Source organism: Cebus imitator, unplaced genomic scaffold, assembly GCF_001604975.1.
Source record: "Cebus imitator isolate Cc_AM_T3 unplaced genomic scaffold, Cebus_imitator-1.0 Scaffold1024, whole genome shotgun sequence".
Lineage (NCBI taxonomy): Eukaryota > Metazoa > Chordata > Mammalia > Primates > Cebidae > Cebus > Cebus imitator.
The window spans coordinates 140,621-148,528 of record NW_016108339.1 but is presented as its reverse complement, the minus strand read 5'-3'; the positions used below and the strand labels follow the sequence as shown (position 1 = coordinate 148,528).

The 7,908-nt window shown below is 34.8% G+C and overlaps 1 pseudogene; it reads right to left on the bottom strand.

Annotated features, from left to right (window-relative positions):
* Positions 1-855: 855 nt before the first annotated feature.
* On the bottom strand, positions 856-1,951 carry LOC108298640 (annotated as a pseudogene).
* Positions 1,952-7,908: the final 5,957 nt, after the last annotated feature.

Sequence of the window (7,908 nt, the reverse complement as noted above, 5' to 3'; positions counted from 1 at the left end):
TCTATGAGCTAGAACAAGGGTGTCCACTTTCTTCAGTCCTACCAAACATAGTATAAAATGCCTAAGACAGAGAAATGCGACAATAAAATCAAAGAAATTCAAATTGAATAAAAGAATTTAAATTCTTTTTGAAGATGACATAATCTTATGTATCAAAAAGTTGAACACTTTACTAAAAACTATCAGAACTACTAAACAAATTCATTGAACTTACAGAACACAAAAGCAACATCTTAGAGTCAGTAGGATTTCTATACACACACTAACAACTATCTCAAAATGAAATTTAAAAACAATTCTATCCACAATAACTGTAATAACTATATTTTGCAATAAATTCAACCAAAAAGTTGAAACTTTACATTATACTCTAAAGATAATTAAATAGAAAATTAAACGCTACACAAATTGAGAAATATTACTCATTAATGAATTGGCATTAATATTGTTAAATATTTGTATTACACATAATAATCTACACATATAATGCAACCTCTATCAAAATACTCGTAACATACTTAAAACGGTGATAGTTTCTTAGGGGAAAGACAGTATCTTCAACAAATGGTATTGAGAAAACTTTAATCCACATGCAAAGCAATAAGATGAGATTCTCATCTCAGAATTTAAAATAAGTTAGTTACTTAAATGTAAGGCTAGAAACTCTGAAATTACTATAAAAAATATAGACTAAAAGCCTCATAACATTGGTCTGGGCAGTGAACTTTTAAATATAACTTCAAAACCTGAGAAACAAAAGGAAAAATGGATGAGTCAGATTATTTATTTTATCTTTTTTTTTTAACACAATAATTTATTTACTGAAAGCCTCCTCCTGCCCTTGCAGTCTCTAGGTCACTTTTTCTACTTGTAGATTTTGCGCGCAAGACCCAGAAAGATAGCTGTGGGCAGAGGCGCTGCGTACTGTTCAGTGAGACCCGTAATGTGGTTGTAACTGTCTTCCTCATACTGTGAGAACACGGCTGGCAGATCCAGCTCCTCATATAATGCCTTCACTCGGGCCACCTTCTCAGCCTCCTTCTGCCCATAATTTTCCTTCAGGATCTCGCGCTGTTCTGGAGTGGACCGTTGCAGACACTGGACCACCAGCCAGCTGCATTTGTTGTCCTGGATGTCAGTGCCAACTTTGCCAGTCACACTTGGGTCCCCAAAGAGGTCAAGGTAATCATCCTGCATCTGATAGAACTCTCCCATCTCCAGCAGGATCTTCTTGGCATTGGCATGCTCCTTCTCACCATCAATTCCTGCCATGTACATGGCAGCAGCTACAGGAAGGTAGAAGGGGTAGAAAACCATCTTGTACTTGACAATAGATTTGTACCTCTTTTCAGTGAATCTGCCGAGATCCACTTTGCCCTGGGGAGCTGTGATGAGGTCCAGGGTCTGCCCAATCTCAGCCTGATAGCAACTCTGCAGGAAGAGCTCAATCAGGTTCAGGTAATAGGGCTGCTCCCGGCAGTAGAGCTTCAGCAGGCGGTAGGTACATGCTTCCAGAAGGATAGCATCATTGATGGCATCGAATCCCATGCCTGGCTTCTGATACCAGCAGATCTGTCCCCGGCGGGTGAGGGATGAATCCATGATGTCATCTGCCACCAGGAAGAAAGCTTGCAGCAGTTCCACACACCAGCCCACAGCCAGGGCCCACTGGAGACTATCAGCATCCTATTTCCTTGGCTCCACCAGCTCCCGGAACGCTACTAGCACCATCAAACCCCAGTGATACTTGCCTCCAATGGTGTTGTACTCCAGGACCTCCTTGAGCCGGGCAATAGCATCTCCTGTCTCTGGGTGCCCCATCTCCTCCTCAGTCAGCACCCTAATGATCTGGGAGAAGTGCTGAATGAAATCCTGCTTTTCTTGGGCATAAGCATCTGATCTGGTCTCCATTCATTCTGAGGGAGGAGCAAAGGGCTCTGTTCCTGGATGCGGGTTCCGGCTTGGTCAGATTATTTCAAAGTAAAAATTTGCTGCACAGAGTCTGATGCAATTAACATTCTTAGACAGCTAAACAATGGAAGAAATTATTTGCAAATTATGTGTGTGATAAGAGAATAATGTAAAAAATATGCAAGAAACTCAAATGACTAAACAACAAAAAATAAATAACTATGAGCAGCAAGCTGAATTTTTTTTTTTTTTTTTTGAGACAGAGTTTCGCTCTTGTTACCCAGGCTGGAGTGCAATGGTGCGATCTCAGCTCACTGCAACCTCCGCCTCTCTGGTTGAAGCGATACTCCTGCTTCAGCTCCTCTAGTAGCTATGACTTTAGGCATGTACCTCCATGCCTGACTGTTTTTCTTTTTGTATTTTTAGCAGAGATGGGGTTTTGTTGTGTTGGCCAGGCTGGTCTTGAACTCCAGACCTCAGGTAATCCACCCACCTCAGCCTCCCAAAGTGCTGGGGTTACAGGCATTAGCCACCACACCCAGTCCAGGCTTAAATAGTTTTGAAGAGACATGGCCAAGAGATACATTGAAAAATGCTCAGTTTCAATTATTGTCAGAGAAACACAAGCAAAAAATACCTATGAGATATTTATAAAATTTACCTATGAGAAAAACAAAAATACTAAAACAAAAAGAAATACCTATGAGATATTTACTAAAATAAAAACATTGGTAAAGATGTAAAGGAAATCCATGCACACTGTTGGTTTGAATGTAAATGAGGACATACATTAAAAAAACAAATAAGAGTTTTGAGAAAAAATTAAAATTGAACCATCATATACTCCAGCAATTGTACTTTCAGATATACACTCAAAATGAGAATGAAGAAATACTTGCACTTCTATGTTGTTTGCAGCACTCTTCAAAATAACCCAAATATGGCATCAACAGTTCAACATCTAATACAAATGAATACAATATGGTATATGTACAAAATAGAATATTTTTTATTTTTTCAAAAAATTCTATTATTTTCAATCACATGGATTAACCTGGAAGACATTGCATGTGTTGAAATAAGCCAGTCACAGAAAGACTAGTATCTCATGATTCCACTTACAAATGGATACTTAAAAAAGTTAATCTCACTGAAGTATAGAGTAACATGGTGACCACCAGGTGCCAAGGTAATTGAAAAAAAGAGGCGATTGGAAAAATGTCAACAAATACATAATTATAGTTGTATAGGAAGGACAACTTCAAAAGATATATTGTACAGCATGATGACTATAGTTTATAAAAATGTATATGTATTTATGAAAAATGCTAAGATAATGCCATGTGGTCTCACCAAAAGAGTTAACTCAGTTAACGCATTTATTACACAGAGCTAAGTATTGACAATGTATGTATACTTCAAAATATTATGTTTAATAAAATAAATACCAATTTTATCTGTCAAGTTAAAAAATGTATTTTTAAAACTTTATAGAAAATTAGCAATATTTCAAATATGATCTGTGTTCGTCATAAACCTGACTGAGTAGTATTAACCATATATAGCCTGGTGCTGTTTTGTCATTTGCAAATTATAACCATAGAAACTTTGATACTTAACATCATGCCATGGACCCTGCACAGTGCCTGGAAGAAGCCAATTTACCTTAGGGCTTTTCCTTTAAATTTGGGGCACCTGGAGTTTCTGGTGCTAATGCTAATGACATCAAAGACAGTAAAAGGGCAGGCGGTTTCATGACTGCTGGTGGTCCGATGACTGCTGATGGTCCCATGACTGGACACTCTGTGAACACAGTAAACAAATTTGCATGCGAAATAACAGAAAATATTTTAATTCAAAAACTGGCATATTCTTCACATATTTTCCAGAAAAAAATAACAATTGGCTACAGATAGGTGACTAAGTATAAAAATTGTATGCTGAACTTCATCCCCCAAAAATTATATAAAATAACTGAGAAATTTCTTTAAATTATAATATCAATATAAAAAATATTCTAGTTTAAAATTTACGCTGGTAAGTTTATTATTTGGCAACTTTTAATATTCAAACTTAAATATACAGATTCTGCATGGAAATATAAGTTGTGCTGTAAGTATATAATGAAACATTAAAAATTTATTACTTACCACTAACTGTTAGAAATTGACTTACAAAGATACATTTTATATTTGACACAGTTTGTGTAAGAATCTTTTAAAAATTTTCTTTTACAGAACAATGCTAAATAATTTACTTCTCTCCTGCAGTGAATACTCTATGGCTTTTATCTTTATCTGACGTCAAAGCTATATTGATAAGTAAACTCTCGAGTTATAACCAACTTTTACCGCATTAAAAGTTTCAGGTCAGGCACAGTGGCTCATGCCTATAATCTCAGAACTTTGGGAGACTGAGGTAGGCGGATCACCTGAGACCAGACCAACATGGAGAAACCCCATCTCTACTAAAAATGCAAAATTAGCTGGGCATGATGGCAGATGCATATAATCCCAGTGTCTTGAGAGGCTTGAGGTAGAAAAAAAACCCCAGGAGGCAGAGGTTGTGGTGAGTCAAGATTATACCCTTGCACTCCAGCCTGGGCAACAAGAGCAATACTCCGTTTCAAGAAAACAAAAACAAAAACAGAAACAATTTTCTAATCAAAATCTACAAAGTACCATGTGAAATGACAGGGCATAAAAACAAAAGTGAGAAAACTGTAGCCATAACACAGAAAAAGAAGGTCTGTGATGCATATATAGTTGGAATACACATAAGAAGACAAACAAAACTGGATAATCAGGAAAAAAAACAAACAAACCAGAATTTCTCTTTAAATTCAGCAAGAGTCCACTTTGCAGCCTGGTAAAATCGTTCTCTCCACATCAACAATCAATATTATTTCTTCACTATTGATATTTTCCATATATGACTTGACTTGCAAACTAACTCCAGCAAAAATATTTATGGCTTATTACGGAACATCTGTCACATGAGAAGCACTATCATGTTTGTTTGCTACATTTATATATCAAAATATTCTTGCCAGGTATGGTGACTCACACCTGTAATCTCAGCACTTTCAGAGGTTGAGGGTCGGATCAACGAGGTAAGGAGTTCGAGACCTGCCTGGCCAATGTGGCAAAACCTTGTCTCCACTAAAATTACAAAAATTAGGTGGGCATTGTGGCAGGCACTTGTAATCCCAGTGACTTGGGAGGCTGGGACAGGTAGAACTGCTTGAACTCAAGAGGTGGAGGTTGCATTGAGCTGAAATTGAGCCACTGACCTTCAGCCTGGGTGAAAAATCAAGACTCCAGCTCAAAAAACAAACAAACAAACAAACAAACAAACAAAAAGACGAAAAAAAAAAACAAAAAAGAAAAAAAGAAATACCTAAAATCCTCATGGCTCATGAAGCCTCCCAAGTAATACCCTGAATATATTGGCCTAACAGACAAATTTACAAAAGTCAATTATAAAAGGTTAAAGAAACAATAACTAAGGAATAGTAGGCATAAAGAGGTTTCTCCAATTAAACACAATGAAATTTCTAACTAAAAAATATAAATACACAAATTATGAAATTACATCTAAAAATCATTTTGTATCCTACCTCATTTTATGAAAATTACTAACCAGCTGACAATGAATATTCTTACAGTGTAGAACAAAAAATGAATTATAAGAAACAGGAAAAGTATTGGTCTGTACAATAATGAAATAATAAGAATATAGATTTGTATTAAGCATTATTGAGGTTTTTAGTTTTCTAGAAAACTAGTCACCATGTGAAAATAATTTTTGTTCCAATATTACTTTTTCTGAAAATAGGTGAAACTCATACACACACACACTTATTCTACAATTCTATTACAGTTAAGATATATCATTAGACTAAAGTGTATATTTAACTGTATGTGAATCAAAACTAAAAGTTTTTATGTGTAGGTAGTTCACATGTTCAAAGAAAAATACACACGAAAATTTAACAAAATACTTATTTGGGACATAGAAACACATAAATTTTATTTATACTTCTATATAGTTTTTATTATGACCATAAAAATAAGATACAGCATGAAGTAAATTGTGAGTTGAATCATATCATTTACTTTCCAAAAATAATCTGTAAGGTTTTTAAATGAAAAAAGCATTCTTTGAATGCAATCATAAGTCCAATTTTCTTTTGTTAAAGTTACATAGAAAAAAATTTATCTAACAACTTTAGTTTTCAATGATGTTCTACACTGAATACTCTGATTTAGTGTAATGTCTGAAGGGTCAGTGTCTTAGTTATTTCTACTACAATGTTGCAATAACTCTATTTAGTTGTTTCTACTAAGTCTATGTCTGCTGATGTTGACACATGCTTAATTTTGAAGTAAATGTTATTTTGATAGTTACTGCATATGTAAACATATATTTTACTATGAACTCTCTGGTGTTTTCTTAGCTCTCATTTTTGAACAATTCTTTAGTTAAACTCATTACACATATTAGGATTTTTTCCAATATAATATAAATTCCCTGATGTTGAGCAAGTTTTGAGAAACTTCTTCAGGCTTTTTCTCTAATACAAACCCTGCACAACACTTATGAAACAAGTAATGGTGCTACAACCTTCTTTATATTTTTAATGTTTGTCTTCAGGATGAATGCTCTTCTTTAATGACATATTTTCTGAAAGCGATTTTGACAATAATTGCACTAAAAATGTTTTTATTAAGTATAAACTCTTGGATTTTGAGTAAGATATGAGCAGGTATCAACAGCTATTCCAGTTTTTATTATTTGTGGAATTTTTCTCGAGTATTAATGCTTTCTTTTGCAATAAAATGTGAGTACTAGTTAAAAGTTTTGTCACATTTTTCAAACGTTAATTTACTTCATATTTTTAAGTTTGAGGTGTTGTGAAAAGACTGTCTCATCTTTCAGGTTTGTAGTTTCTCTTCAATATAAATTATCTTATGTCTGCCGAGAATCGAGAAGTTCTAAAAGGCTTTCACACATTCTTTATGCTAGTAGGATTTCTCTCCAGTATGAATTGTGTAATAAATGTTGAGAACTTGTTAAGTCTTTGTCACATTTTTCACATTTCTTGGAATAGTCTCCAGTATGAATTACCTTATGTTTAGAAATGGTTAACAATATACTAAGGGCTTTGTCACATTCTTAACATTAGTAGTTTCCATCCATTGTGTATTATTTTATGTTCTGTAGGGTTTAAGAACTAGTTAAAAAGTTTGCCACATTCTTCACAAGTGTCAGAATTCTCTCCAGTATGAAGTTGTTTATGTTTAGCAAGGGCTGAGGACTGGTAAAAAGTTTTTCCACATGCTTCAGTATGAAATATTTTGTTTACTAAGTGCTGAGGATTCGCAATCGCCTTTGCCACATTCTTCACATTTGTACAGGGATTCTCATCAGCATTAATTCTTACGTTTAGTAAAGGTTAAGAATACACCAAAGCCTTTGACACAATGTACATTTGTAGGATTTCTCTCCAGTATGAATTGTCTTGTTTAGTAAGATTTGAGAAATGGTTAAAGCGTTTCCACATTACTCACATTTGTTACACTTCTCTGAAGTATAAATTCTCTTGGATTGATGGCTGGTTAAAAACTTTGCCACATTATTCACATTTTTAAAAATTCTCTCCAATATGAATTCTTTTATGTCTAGAAAGTTTTGATGGCCTGTTAAAAGCTTTGCCACATACTTCACATTTGAAGGGATTCTCTCCGCTATGAATTCTCTTATGTTCAGTAAGGATGTAGGACCAGATAAAAGCTTTGCCACATTCTTCACATTTGTAGGGTTTCTTTCCAGTATGAATTATCTTATGTTTTGTAAGGTCTGATGAGCAGTTAAAAGCTTTGCCACACTCTTTACATTTGTAGGGTTTTTCTCCACTATGAATTCTCTCATGTCTAGTAAGGGCTGATGACCACTTAAAAGCTTTGCCACATTCTTCACATTTGTAGGGTTTCT